Below are 15,271 nucleotides of genomic sequence, written 5' to 3'. Positions count from 1 at the left end.
TCTGTATTTTATCCATATATTATTTTCAAGACCTAAAATTTTATAGAAATCCTTGTTATAGATAAATGAGTGAATTCCTATGTTACTCGATAATCTAGGAAATTTATTCTTCCCAGGAAACAGAATGAGCGGTACATTGGAATCCAAATATTTAGAATATTGGTGTCAGATTTTCTTCCTTTTAGCCTTTGGCATTTTGTATTTATATGAGTAACTGAGCACTTTCTCCATCTCCCTTTCCTCTGAGGACAGCTGGAGCATTGTCAGATAATTCAGCATTAATATTTAGCAGTCTAGTCTATCACTGTGTAATCATGAGTTGTTGGGGAAAACTAATGATAATTCTAAATTGTATTACTCTGATACAAGGAAAATATGATCCATTCTATTAGTCAGTGTATTTCTGTTTGCTTAGTTTTTTTAAGATTGTTTTCTAAAAATGTATTTTTATATAATTATATAGATATGTAGTGGGTAGATACTTTTCAAGAAAATCTGATTCTTTTAAGTTTTCAGCAAGGAATGTAGATAGTCTCACAATTTTTTTTCATTAAATTATTTTTTTTCCCTTTTTATTATTTTGTGTATACATACTATAAATGGGTTTGTTGTTTTATATACCTGTATTAAAGCTTATCCCACAAATAAATTACTGAATGTAGCAATTCTAGTTTGCGAATCTCTCTTAGTAATGCTTCACACTTTTCTATACATATAGTTTCACTTTCTTGCCCCACATGTGTTTTGGAGATAAGGTGTATCAATTTCAAGGTGAGGTAGTGTACAGTCAAATGAAAAGTGTTCTGACCTGGGAATCAGAAGATCTGAGTTACTTGAGTTCTGTTGCTCACTCTACTACTAACTGCACTACGTTTTTAGATAAATTTTTTATTACTTCTTTCTGGACTTTGATTTCTTTATTTGTAAGATGAGAACTTTTGTCATTGCCTACAATGGTTGCTCAAACTTTTAATCATGGTTCTCAAATTCTTTACCTCTTTTCTCTACTTTGCATGCTCAACAGAGGGCTTGGATTTCTACTTCGTAGAAAAAATAATATGCATTTGTCTTCAGCTGTCCTTAAATTTTAGTTGCTTAAAGATTAGATGTGGTTTATAAATGCCTCCTCAATCACTGTCACAGTCGTATGACCTTACGACCTTGGGCAAGTTGCTTAATTTTCTAAGTTTCAGTTTTCTCCTCTGTAAAATGGGAATAATATTCCTTAGGATTGTTGTAAGGATTAATTAAAGTAATCCATCAATCAATACTTGGCACACAGAAAATATCAATATTAACTTTATGACCATTATCTTTTTTCTCTCCTCTGGGAAAATAAAAACCTAACCCTTTTAGATGTTTATCTTTTCTGTTCCCTTTTTTATTCATGCCTCTGAGTTTGAAAATGCAAGTGTTTCCCCCTGAATAATTTCTTCTCATGGACTTGATTGATAACTCATTGTGTAATTTGGTGTACTTTTAACTGCAAGTAACAGTGTACCCAATTTAAAATGAACTAAAGAGTAAAGGCATTTGTTTGGCAAGATAATATGTAGTTGAGAGGAAAGACATTCAAGTTTATTAAACTGCACAGTAATGCCATCAAGAACCTGGGGTCTTTCAATTTTTGTCTTCTGCCTTTCCCAGATACTGACTTGATTCTTAGCTTTCTCCCCTAAAGGTCACAGGATAATTTCCACAACTCCAGAAATGTGTTTTTACGTATCCACATGGAAGAGCAAAGTAAATGCAAGTGGTGTATGGAGAATTTCCTTCTTCACATCTTATGTATATCAGGAACTATAACCTTTCCAAGGGAGTCCGCTGCCTACAGTAGACGCCTGTATAAAGAATTTCCACTGACTTGGACTTGGTCATTTGCCCATGCCCTAGCAGCAAGGGAGGCTTGGAAAAGCAAGTATTTGATATATTGTACTTATTACTGCAGAATTAAGTATGGAAAGGGGTAAGCAGTCTGCTGCAGTCATGAATGTTATCACTAGGATAATTATTTTTGTCGTTTGGAATGTAGGATACATATATACTTCATAGGACTTGTACAGAAAAAAGTGACCTGTTTGAGATGGGGTCATTTAGAGTTTTGTCAGCTTTTAATTACCTTTGTGTAGGCAGTTTGAATTTATGGCTGTGGTATAACTGAAGTGTTTAAATTCAGTTTCTTTGAATGGAATTAAAATTAGAAGAATGATGATTTTTTTTTTGTTCTTTCTGACACCTGAGATTCTTTTTTTTTATTAATGAAAATGTTTTTAGAAAAGATATTTTAGCTGTTGTTAAGGTGGTAATAGCCCAGACCTTTGAATGCCTTATTATTTTTAATAATGTGCATAATCTCTTTCAGCAATTAATTTTCTAAAGAGTGAAAAAAAATAAAAGAAACCGTAGTTTTGGGGTTTAACTATGTACCCTACAAAAGACATGTTCAAGTCGTAATGCACATTCTTGTGTGTGTGAACCCATTTGTAAATAAGACCTTTTGAAGATATTATTATTAGTTAAGTTACAGCAAATTGAACCAGAGTGTATCTTAATCCATATGACTGGAGGCCTTATGAAGAAAGGAAATTCAGACACAGTTAGTAGAAACCAGAAAGAGAAGATGCCAGAAATTAGTAGGAACCAGAATTCAGAGAAAGTCACAGGACATTACTATGCGGTGCAGTCAGAGATACAAGTCAGGGAACTCCAAGGATTCCAGGAAGCCTTCATGAGAATGCTGCAGACCCCAAGAGAAAGCTTAGCTTTGTTGATGCTTTGAACTATAGGACATCTGGCCTCTAAAATCATGAGCAAATAAAGTTTTATTTTTTAAGACAGTCCATTATGTGGTATTTGTTGCAGCAGCTCTGGGAAACGATGATAGCTTTTGGTATTGGAAACTGAGGTACTGCTATTACAGCTACCTAAAAGTGTAGAAAGGCATTAGGAATTGGGTAGTGGTTGGAAGCTGAAAGAATTTTGAGGCAATTGGTAGAAAAATCCTAGATTGTTTTGAAAAGGCTGTTGGCATAAATATGGACTTGAAGAGCTTTTCTGTTGTGGCCTCAGAAATACAGTTTTAGCTATAGAGAGTTTCTGTTGTCTTGGAGAATACATGTATTGTCAATATTGGTGGAAATATGGACAGTATAGGTGCTTCCCAGGCCCGGGAGAGGTGTGTGGTGGTGTCCTAGGGCAGAAAGCCCTAGGAAGATGCAGTGGGTGCTGGCCTGACTGACAAGAGTGGAGGAAACCCCTGGGCTCTAACCACTCAGGTCAGCAGTTGCCCCTGCAGTTCCTCCAAGTCATGATTCAAGATGTAAACAATTAAAAAAAAAGTGGGCCAACGATCTAAACAGACATTTCTTTAAGGAAGATTTACAGAGGGCCAAAAAGTGCATGTAAAAGATTATCAGCACTGTTAGTCATAAGGGAACTTCAAATCAAAACACAGTGAGATACTTGGAGGATTGTGGGAAAATGGTAGGATTGATTTGAAGGGAACTTCAAATCAAAACACAGTGAGATACTTGGAGGATTGTGGGAAGATGAAGTTTCAGAAATCAGTCCCTCCACTAAAATAACTCTTGAACTGGCAGGAGCTGTTTGAATCAACTATTTTGAAACTCTAGAGTCTAGTGGCACAGGGAGACAAATACAGCAAACAGGGAAGAGCTGGAAGAAGGGTCTGATAAAATGTGGTAAATATTGGTGAATTTCAACCTATGTGTGGCAGCTACCATCCCCTCCCTTCCATTCCCAAATGCATGTCAGGCAGCAGTGAGGACTACAGCCAGGCTTCTGACGGAGCCAGGGTGAACTATAAGGACCTAGGATTCCCAAATCTGTATGTGTATGGAGGCTGTCAGTAAGTGTCTAATCACTGCTTTTGGTCAGTAGATCACTGAGGCCCTGGCTCTGAGGGTGGCCATTGTTCCAGTCCCCCTCAGGTTGAAGTGGTGGAGAAGTCTTAAAGAGGTATTATCTGCTTTTCTTTTTCTCTCTTTATTTCCCATTTGGGAGCAAAAGTAATTTGGAAAAGTTACAACTTGACAGCTCCAGCAGTCAACAACCACAAAGCCCTAGCAAACTCTAGGATTCAGAGAGCTAGATTTCCAGAGTTATAACAAAGTAATCCTCAGAATGTCTAGTTCTCAACAGAAAGTTACAAAATACGCAAAGAAACAGAAAATGGGCCTTAGACATGAAAAAGCTTCCCAGAAACCATCTTTGAAGAAGCTCATACATTGAAACTGTAAGTTAAAAGACTTTCATTCAACCATCTTGAATATGTTCAGGGAGCTAAAGGAATCCATATAAAAAAGGACTAAAAGAAACTAAGAACTCATTATCTGAAAAAAATAAAGAGAAATTAAAGAAAAGAACTAAAATTTTGGAGCTGCAAAATACATTTCAGTAATTGAAATGAAAGGAGACAGTAGATGGATTCAGCAGCAGGTTTGAACAGGCAGAAAAGAGGACCAGAGAACTTGAAGTCAGGACAATTGAAATTACCCGGTGTGAGGAGCAGAAAAAAAAAAAATAATGAAGAAAAATGAACAGACCCTGAGAGCCCTTAAGACACCATCAAGTATACCAGCATAGGCATCATTGGAGTCCCAGAAGAACAGAAGAGAAGGAGCAGGAAAAGTATTTGAAGAAGTCATGGCAGAGGGGATGCAAGGGTAGTTCAGTGGTAGAATTCTCACCTGCCATGTGGGAGACCCGGGTTCTATTCCCAGTCCATGCACTGCCCCCCAAAAAAACAAACAAGCAAGCAAAAACGAACAAAAATTCAACAAATGGTGCTGCACTAATGGGATATGCACATGGAAAAATAATGAAATGTGACCCCGCCATATAGCATACAAGAAAAAAGAAAACTTAAGAAGATATACATATAAACATCCAGGAAGCTCAACAAACTCCAAGTAGGGATAAATTCTTAAGAGATCCAGAAGACACATTATAGTGATATTGTTAAAATCCAAAGACAAAGGACTGTGAAAGAAAAAGCAACTTGTCATATCACAAAAGATCCTCAATAAGAGTACAGTGGGTTTTCTTATCAGAAACCACAGAGACAAAAGACAGGGTGATGGCATATTTAAAGTTCTTAAAGAAAAAAAAAAAACCTGTCAACTAAGAATTCTATAACTGGCAAAATTATCTTTCAATAAAGTAGAAATTAAGACATTTATGGATAAACAAAATCTGGAAGAGTTCATTACCAGAATACCTGCTCTACAAGAAATGCTAAAGGGAGTCCTTCAGGCTGCAATAAAAGGATGCTGAACAGTAACTCAAAGCTGTAAAAAGAAATAAAGAACTTGAAAAAGGTAACTACATGAGAAAATATGTCCTGTGTTATTGTACTTTTGGTTTATGACTGACCCCCACTAGGCCTTAAAAGACAAATGTGTCAAATAAAATTTAAGATTTCTTAATGCACATACAATGTGTAATATAGTCTTAGACAAAGAAAGTATTTTAAATAGGGAGAGATGGAGATATATAGGAGTAGAGAGTTTGTATACTACTGAAACTAGGTTGGTAGTACTCGAAGTGGGTTGAGAGTAAGATGGTCAAGGGTTACCACCACTAACAAAATAACTAAAATTATATAGAGAAAATAGAAGAAGAGAATCAAGATAGGACACTACAAAAAAGTAACTAAGTACAAAAAAAAGGCAGTAATTGAATAATTGAGAAACAACAAAAAACATAAAATGCATAAGAAACAAATAGTTATATGGCAGAAGTAAATTCTTTCTTCTCAGTTATTAATGTCAGTGGATTAAATTCCTCTATTAAAAGGCAGAAATTGGTATGTTGGATGAAAAAGCATCATTCATATATGTTCACTTTAGGTACTAAGTAAACCCTAATATATATAAAGCTAAAGTTGACAAATATTGAACAGAGAAATAGATAGCTCTACAATAATTGTTGGAGACTTTAATACGCCACTTTCAATAATTTATAGAACATCTAAACAGAACACCAGTAAGGAAGTAGAGTGCTTGAACAACACTATTAACCGGTCAGACCTTACAGAAATATGTAGAACACTCCATCCAACAGCATCAGATAGTATATATTCTTCTCATGTGCATGTAGAACTTTTTCTAGGATAGACCATATTTTAGACCACAAATCAAATTTTAATAAGTTTAAAAATACCAAAAATCATACGAAGCACCTTTTCAGATCATAATGGAATAAAGCTAGAAATCAGTAAGAGGCAGAGAGCTAGAAAATTTGCAAGTATTTAGAAATTAAACACACACTGTTAAACAACAAATGGGACACAGAGGAAATATCTTGAGATAAATGAAAATGAAAACACAGCATGTCAAAACTTAAGGAGGGGTGCACAGGTAGTTCTATGGTTAGAATGCCCACCTTCCATGTGGGAGACCTAGGTTCAATTCCAAGACCATGTACTCCCCCACCCCAAAAAACAAAAACAAAACAAACTTAAGGGATATAGCTATCAAATAAAATCCAGCCTCCTTTCAAACTTAAGGGATATAGCTAAAGCAGTGCTCCAAGGGAAATGTATAGTTCTAAATGCCTACATTGAAAAAGAAGAATGATCACAAATCAGTAACCAAACTTCATACCTAAATAAACTAGAAGTAGAGGAGCAAACTAAACCCAAAGTTAGAAGGAAGAGAATAATTAAAATTAGAGCAGAAGTGGAACTAGAAAAATGTAGAACTAATCAATAAAACCAAAATTTAGTTTTTTGAAAAGATCAATAAAATTGGCAAACCTTTAACCAGTCTGACAAAGAAAAAAGAACTAAAATCAGGATTGAATGTAAGGATTTACTATCAACCTTAGAATACCTGTAAGAGGGTACTATGAACAATTGTATGCCAACAAATTAGAACATCTGGATGAAATTAATAGATTTCTAGAAGCATACAAGTGATCTAATCTGGTGCAAGAAGAAATAGAAAATCTCAATAGACCTATTACAATTAGATTTGATCAGTAATTTAAAATCTCTGAAAAACAAAATGTCTAGGAATAGATGGGTTTCACTGCTGCATTCTGCCAAACATTTAAAGAAAAAACACCAATGTGTTCAAATATTTTCCAAAAATAGAAGAGGGAGAATTACTTCCTTACTCATTCTGTGAGACCAGCATTACCCTTATACCAAAGCCAAATAAAGGCAGCACAAGGAAAGAAAATTACAGACCAATATCTGTTTTGGATTTAAGTGCAAAAAAAAAAAAATTTAAACAAACTATTGACAAACCCAATCCAACCATATAGTAAAAGGATTATACACTGTTCTAGTTTGCTAGCTGCCAGAATGCAATACACCAAAAATGGAATGACATTTTAAAAGGGGAATTTAACAAGTTGCTAGTTTACAGTTCTAAGACTGTGAAAATGTACAAATTAAAGCAAGGCTATAGAAATGTCCAATCTAAGGCATCCAGGGAAAGATACCTGGGTTCCAGAAGGCTGGTAACATACAGGATTTCTCTCTCAACTGAAAAGACACATGGCAAACATGGCGACATCCACTAGCTATCTCTCTAAGCTTCTTGTTTCATGAAGCTCTCCCAGGGGTGTTTTCCTTCATCTCCAAAGGTCTCTGGCTGGCGGACTCTTGGCCTCATGGTTCTGCAGCTCTCTCCTCATTCTCAGACTTTTTCCGAAATGCTTCCTCTCTTAAAGGATTCCAGTAAAGTCATCAAGACCTACTTGAAATTGGTGGAGTCACATCTCCATCTAATGAAAGGTTAATACCCACAAGTGGGTGAGTCATATTTCCATGGAGATAAACCTAATCAAGTTTCCAACCTATATTATTGAACAGGGATTAAAAGAAGGGGTTACTCCCACAAGATTGATTAGGATTAAAGCATGGCTTTTCTAGGGTACATAAATACTTTCAAACCAGCACGTATACCATGATCAAGTGGGATTTCCTCTAGAAATGCGAGGATGGTTCAGCATAAGACAATCAGTGTAATATACCACATTAATAGAATAAAAGGAGGAAAAAAATGCATGATGCAAAATGGCAGTCAACAAAATCCAGCCTCCTTTCATGATAAAAATGCTCAAGAAAGTAGAAATAGAAGAGGACTTTCTCAACATGATAAAAGTCATATATGAAAAACCAACAGCAAATATACTAAATTTTGAAAGACTGATAGTGTTCCCCCAAGATCAAGAACAAGACAAGAATGCCCACTGTCACCATAGTTACTCAGCATTGTACTGAAAGTCCTACACAGAACAGTCAGTAAAGAACAAGAAATAAAAGGCATCCTTATTGGAAAGGAAGAAGCTAAATTGTTCCTGTTCATGGTTGACGTGGTCCTATATATAAAGAATCCACAAGAAAACTACTAAAGCTATTAAATTCAGCAGAGTTGTAGGATATAAAATAAATATGCCGAAGTCAGTTGAATTTATCCAGCAATAATGAACAATCTGAAAAGGAAACCAAGAAACCATTTCATTTACAACAACATCTAAAAGAATAAAATACCTAGGAATAAATTTGGTCAAGAAAGTGAAAAACTTGCATACTGAAAACTAAAAAGTATTGCTGAAGGGCGTTAAATAAATGGAAACGCATCCCATGTTCATGGATTGAAAGATGTTTCTACAGTAATAGAAGAGCTGGTCCTCAAGTTCAGATGGAATTGTAGGGGGCTCTAAATAGCCAAAACAGTATTGAATTAAAAAAGAGAGAGTGAGAACAAAGTTGGCAAACTCACAGTCTGATTCAAAACTTAACTACAAAGGTATAGTACTGAAAACAGTGGGGTGCTGGCATAAGGACAGATATATAGACCAATGAATAGAATTAAGAATCTGGAATTAGATCCACTTATCTATGGCCAGTTGACTCTCAAAGAATGGTGCTAATTCCATTTAATGAGTAAAGAGTAGTCTTTTTAAGAAATGGTCCTGAAACAACTGGAAATCCATAAGCAAAAGAATAAATGTGGACCACTGCCTCTCACCATATACAAGAATTAATTCAAAATGAAACGTAAAGATAGGCACTAATTATTACAAGAAAACATAGGGAAATGTCTTCAGGACCTTGTAATAGACAATAGATTTTCATTGTTTTGTTTGTTTTTGGCATGGGCAGGCTCTGGGAATTGAACCCTAGACAATAAATTTTTAGATTTAACACCAAAAGCACATATAACAAGAGAAGGAATAGATAAAATGGACATTATCAAGAAATTGAAAAGGCCACTACAGAATAAGAGAAAAACATTTGGAAACCATGCATCTGACAAGTGTTTAATAATCAGAATATATAAAGAACTCCTACAATCAACAACAGAAAGGTAAACAACCCAATTAAAAAGAGGACCAAGAATTTGAATAACATTTCCTCAAAGAAGATGTTCAAATAACCACTGTGTATACAAAGACATGTTCAACATCATTACCTAGTAGGGAAAAGCAAATGAAAACTACAGTGGAATACCACGTCACATCCACTAGGCTGGCTATTTAAAAATTGTAAAAATAATAGTAAGTGTTGGCAAGTATGCAGAGAAATAGGAACCCTTGTACAATGTTGATGGCATGTAAAATGGTGCAACCATTAGTGGAAAAGTTTGACAGTTCCTCAGAAATTAATTATGCAATTACCATTTTACCCAGCAATTCCCCTGCTCGCTGTATACTGTAAAGAATTGAAAGCAGGGACTCAGACATATTTGTACCTGATATTTATTGCAGCATTATTCACAGTAGCCAAAGTGTTGAAGCAACCCAAATGTATACAATAGCTGAATCAGTAAACAAATTGTGGTATATTCATACAGTGGAATATTATTCTGACATAAAAAGAAATGAAATGCTGGTACTTGCTATAGCGTGGATAAACCTTGAAGATGTCATGTTGAGGGTAATAAGCCAGAGACAAAAGGACAAATATTGTATGATTTAGCCATATGAAATATTTAGGATAAGCACATTCGTAGAGATAGAAAGCAGAGTAGATAGATAGATAGAAAGGGGAAGGTGAGGAGTCCTTAGATCCTGGTTGTGATATACCACAATTTTGCAAGACCAACAAAAGAACTCTGGGGAAAACTGGATAGAGGACACATCGGATCTTTGTGTTGTTCCTCAGAGTGCCTGTAGATGTGCAGTTATTTCAAAATAAAAATGTTGATTAAAAAATAAACTAAGAAAAATTTTAATGGAGAGATTTTTATAGGAATTTAGTGACTTTTTAAATAAAGCCTTATTTTCTAGAGAGATAAAATGGTATCTTGATGCTGTTTTCCTTTAACTAGCACATATATATTGAAACAGAATTGGATATTATTTAAAATACTTCATAAAAAAATTTGCAGAGCAATTTATCATGAATACTTAACAATGACCCATGTATAGGATATTCTAAGACTATCTGTTTTAGAAAGCTATTATCCCCACAGACCCCTAAATCCTCCAAATGCCAGTGTTTTCACAAGTAGCTACTGACTGAAGTGAATAAACTTAATAAAGGGTATATAATAAAACTATACTTAAGCACTATAAATATAATAAACGTATATGAAACCACATAAAATTGAAAATTTATGCCTGAAGAATCATTTTGATAATATATGAGAAACTTTTGAATATCAATCAAGTATAACATGTATACTTCTTTACATGAACGTCTTTCTAGATTTTAAGTACCTACCTGACTAGCTGCAAGGCAAAGTTGATATAATAGAAGGTAGTGATAGAAGAATAATAGAAGGTAATAAAGAAGGAAGTAGTGTGTTTGCATGCCACACCTTGTTCCAAATAAAATTGAAAAACCAAGGGAGTAATTTCAGGTGCTTTTTGTTGTTGTCAATGTTATGGAGTTTTAGGTGCTTTGCCTGTACTTAAAGGATTTTGAAGTGTCCAATTAAAATACTGTTTTTGGTGTTGAAATGATTGCAGGATACAGAATTTTTATAATAGTAATATTATACTATAATAATAGTATAATTATATTTTACATTATATATAATTCACATGCTATAAAGTTCACCCAGTTAAAATTTACAGTTCAGTAGTTTTTGGTAAAGTCACAAAGTTGTACAATCATCACTACTGTCTCATTTCAGAATATTTCCATCAACCCAAAAAGAGAACCTCACTCCCATTAGCAGCCACTTCCTATTTCCTCTTTCCCCTAGTCACTGGCAACCACTAATTTAATCTACATTATGTGTCTGTGGATTTGCTATTGTGGACATTTCATATAAATGGAATCATACAATATGTTATGGTATTTTGTGTCTGGTTTCTTTCACCTAGTGTAATGTTTTCAAGGTTCCTCTGTGTTACAGCATGTATGAAGTACTGATACATGCTGTTTCCAAATAATATCTCATTGTATTACATATTTTGTGTATCTGTTCATCAGTTGAGGGTATTTAAAGAAAAGTGTATTTTTATTGAGGCTTTGCAAAAGTTTTCCTTTTTTTTATAACAGGTGTGGTAATCATTTATATTTTACTCCCATTGTAATAGTAAACGTTTATAAATGGAAATTTGGTATCATTCAGCAGTTTAGAGCAGGTATTTGTTAACTCTAACTTCAGTATTTCAAGGAAGATTTTTAAAAATTCCTCTTAAAGTGAAGCCTAGGGCAAAAGAAGATATAATTACTATTAAAAATCATTTTTGAGTAGATAGTTTGATTGAATGTCATAAGTACTTGGAATCTCAGGTAGCGCATGAGATTTTGTTGGTTTGTCCAGAGTGATCCCCCGATGAATCCCAGAATGTTTTGATTAGTGACTGGAAAAGTATTTGCAAGCCCCCTTTGGGGAATGGTGAGAGTGGGGAGAAATTCAACTTCCCCAAGTTGAATTCTTGATATTCTCACAAGCAGTGTGGACAACCAAAGCTATAGGCTGAGCCCTCAGTCTTGCAATTTGTTCACATGAAACTTAACCCCACAAAAGATAGGTCAAGTCTACTTCAAATTTAGGCCTAAGAGTCACCCCCAAGAGAGCCTCTTTTGTTGCTCAGATGTGGCCTTTCTCTCCAGCCAATATGATGAGCAGTCTCACCACCCTCCCCCTCGCTGCGTGGAACATGACTCCCAGGGGTGTGGACCTTCCTGGCAACATTGGACAAAGATCCTGGAATGAGCTAAGACTCAGCATCAAAGGACTGAGAAAAACCCTAGAATGAGCTGAGAATTAACATCAAGAGACTGAGAGAACCTTCTTGACCAAAAGGGGAAAGAGTAAAATGAGACAAAGTGTCAATGGCTGAGAGATTCCAAACAGAGTGGAGAGGTTATCCTGGAGGTTATTCTTACGCATTAAGTAGATATCACCTTGTTGTTCAAGATGTAGTGGAGAGGCTGGAGGGAATTGCCTGAAAATGTAGTGCTGTGTTCCAGTAGCCATGTTTCTTGATGATGATTGAACAGTGATATAGCTTTCACAATGAGACTCTGTGAATGTGAAAACCTTATGTCTGATGTTCCTTTTAGCTACTATATCAACAGAAGAGTAGAACATATAGAATAAAAATAAATAATAGGGGGAACAAATGTTAAAATAAATTCAGTTTGAAATAGTGGTAAATGAAAGCGAGGGGTAAGGGGTATGGTATGTATAGTTTTTTTTCTCTATTATCATTTTATTTCTTTTTCTGTTATCTTTTTATTTATTTTTCTAAATCGATGCAAATGTACTAAGAAATGATGAATATGCAACTATGTGATGATATTAAGAATTACTGATTATATATGTAGAATGGAATGATTTCTAAATGTTTTGTTAATTTTTTTAATTAATAAAAAAAGTTTAAAAAAATCATTTTTGAAATCTTTTCATGTTTGTATCTGCGCAGCTCATAAAATTTTCACAAGATTTAGGAAATATTTCCCCCTTGCTAATTTGATAGAATATTGTTAGAAGTTGGTTCTATAACTCACATTTCACAGTGCTATTTGTAATATACCTATGTTCTAGGTGATATGAAAGTATTAGTTAAAAAAAATGTTAAATGGTACAATTAAAGACCTAAATAAATAACTGTCACTTTAGTAAAATGCACAACAGGTATCCTGTGTTTTGATTCCCATTAGCTTAAGCATTGCTTTCTAAGTGCAATCATTTTGCCTGTGCTTATTTTATTTTTGAACATTTATTTAAACTTCGTATTTTATCTAATTAGGCTTCCAGTGTTTAATGTAACAAATTTCATATAGTTTTCAAGTGGCAGAGGTGGGAGCTGAACCCAGAATCTGAAAAACTTAAAGGTTTATGATTTTTTTTCACCTCTGGTAACCTTTACATAGCTTTTTTAATTTATTCAGAGTAAATAAGAATGAATACCATGGGTTTTTTTTTCCCTAATAAGTCTTTAGAAAATATTTATATTTGTAAATGACAGCTCGGGAATGCAAGAGAGGTTCGTCAATTGCACGCATATGTTTATACATGTATACATACCTGAACTTTTGACTCAGAAATTGCTCCAGGCCCGATCTTCCACCAGCAGTTCAGGAACTTTACCCTTGTTAGTTTCTATTAACATCCTTCCTGTTTATATGAAGTTTGGATTGTCTGCATTTGGCTTTGACCTAGTATTTCCTTCATACTCTGCTTCCCATGCTTCTGCTGCTGCAAGCAGTGGAGCCACTCTGAGGCGTTCCCTTTATTCTCAGTTTTTAATATCCTATAAATGATTTTTTAATACCTCAAGAAGAATAGAAGTGTTTTTATGTAAATTCCTTAACTGTTTGATTGACAGAATAATAACTACATATTCTCGGGGAGCATAGCATAGCTTCTTACTCTTTTGCTATCTTATTTGCTTCTGGTTCATTTTATTTATTTGTAGCTGGAAGGATATGTTCTTAGTTTTATATTACATTTAAAAAGAATATATGAAAACGAAAATGTTGCCTCAATTCAGTCACAATTTTCTCTAGAACTCCCTTGAAAATCATAAAAATAAAACATTACTTTGTATTTATAGGGAGAAATGTTTACAATATATTATGAAGTCTAAAAAAAAAGTCAAGCTACAAGATGGTATGATGGCCATTTTTGTGTTCAAATACAAAATGACATATCTCTGTAGATGCATTTAGCTAGATGATGAAGACCTTAAAGCAAAAGATTAGCAGATTTAACTTCATAAAAGCTTTAAACTTGAGTAAGATACAAAATGTTATTAGAAAAGTTAAAATATACAGTGGCAGATTGGGAGAAAGTATTTGCAATACATCTGTTAGAGGCAGGGGATAACCTAGTTTTCTGTATATCATTGAATGACACTATCATCTGTGTATCATTATAAGCCAGAGATTTCAGTTTATCCTAAAAGTCTTCCTTGCCTTCACTTCTCAGATTCTATCAGCATGTCTCCTAGATTCTGATATCCATCCTTTTTTTCTATCTAATTCAAACTTTCAACATAAGTTTTCATGAGTACTATAGTAGCCCCTAACTGCTCAATCTACTTTCCTTCTTTCTCCGTCCAATTTACTATCCATATAGTACAGAGTGATCTTTTGAAACACTTATCTGGCATTTCAGCACCTCATAAAATACTCAGTAACCTTATTTTTAGTTTGGGGAGTGGGGAGGATGGTATTAGTGAAAAAAAGATGTAGAGACTGATCAATTTGTAATGTATTTCAGTTACTCTCTGGAAAATGAAGCGGGCTCCTGCCAAATCATACACAGTTCTTGTCAAAGGGATTTGATGCCTTTTGTTGTCTTTTACCTGGAACATAGAGTCATTCCATTCTCTTTGTTAGTGCCTAAATATTCTTCAGGACTCCTTGTTCTCAGAGAAACCTTTCCTGGCCTCACTAAATTCATTTTCCTATTATTCACTCCCAGGCACCACTTAATAATCTGTTTGGACTTATCATAGTTTTACATTAGTATGACTAGTCAATTAATGTGTAGCTCTCAGTAGACGGTTAGCTCTTTGAAGTCAAAGGTAGTATTTATTTTTGCTTACCATTATATTCCTGGCATGTAACATTGTGGCAGATGCATTCTAAACACCCTATAAATACTTGTTGAATTATTGAACACATTAGAAATAGAGAAAAAGGATGTAAATAAGCAGTTCACAAAAGAAGAAATATGAATTCTAATAAACATACAAATATTTTCAGCTTCATGTGTAATCAGGAAATATAACTTAAAACAATAATAAGGTATTTTATCCACATCACGTTGGGAAACCTTTAAAGATTGATAATGTCATGTGTTGGCAAGGAATTTAAATGTCC

General features: G+C 34.5%; 1 protein-coding gene across 3 annotated transcripts in view; it reads left to right on the top strand.

Moving 5' to 3' along the window:
* The window catches only part of PPP1R12A (protein phosphatase 1 regulatory subunit 12A), a 144,651-nt gene that overhangs the window by 65,369 nt on the left and 64,011 nt on the right, over nt 1-15,271 (top strand). The window lies entirely within an intron of this gene.

Source organism: Tamandua tetradactyla, chromosome 7 (assembly GCF_023851605.1).
Source record: "Tamandua tetradactyla isolate mTamTet1 chromosome 7, mTamTet1.pri, whole genome shotgun sequence".
In the NCBI taxonomy this organism is placed as follows: domain Eukaryota; kingdom Metazoa; phylum Chordata; class Mammalia; order Pilosa; family Myrmecophagidae; genus Tamandua; species Tamandua tetradactyla.
This window is presented reverse-complemented; position numbering and strand designations above follow the sequence as displayed.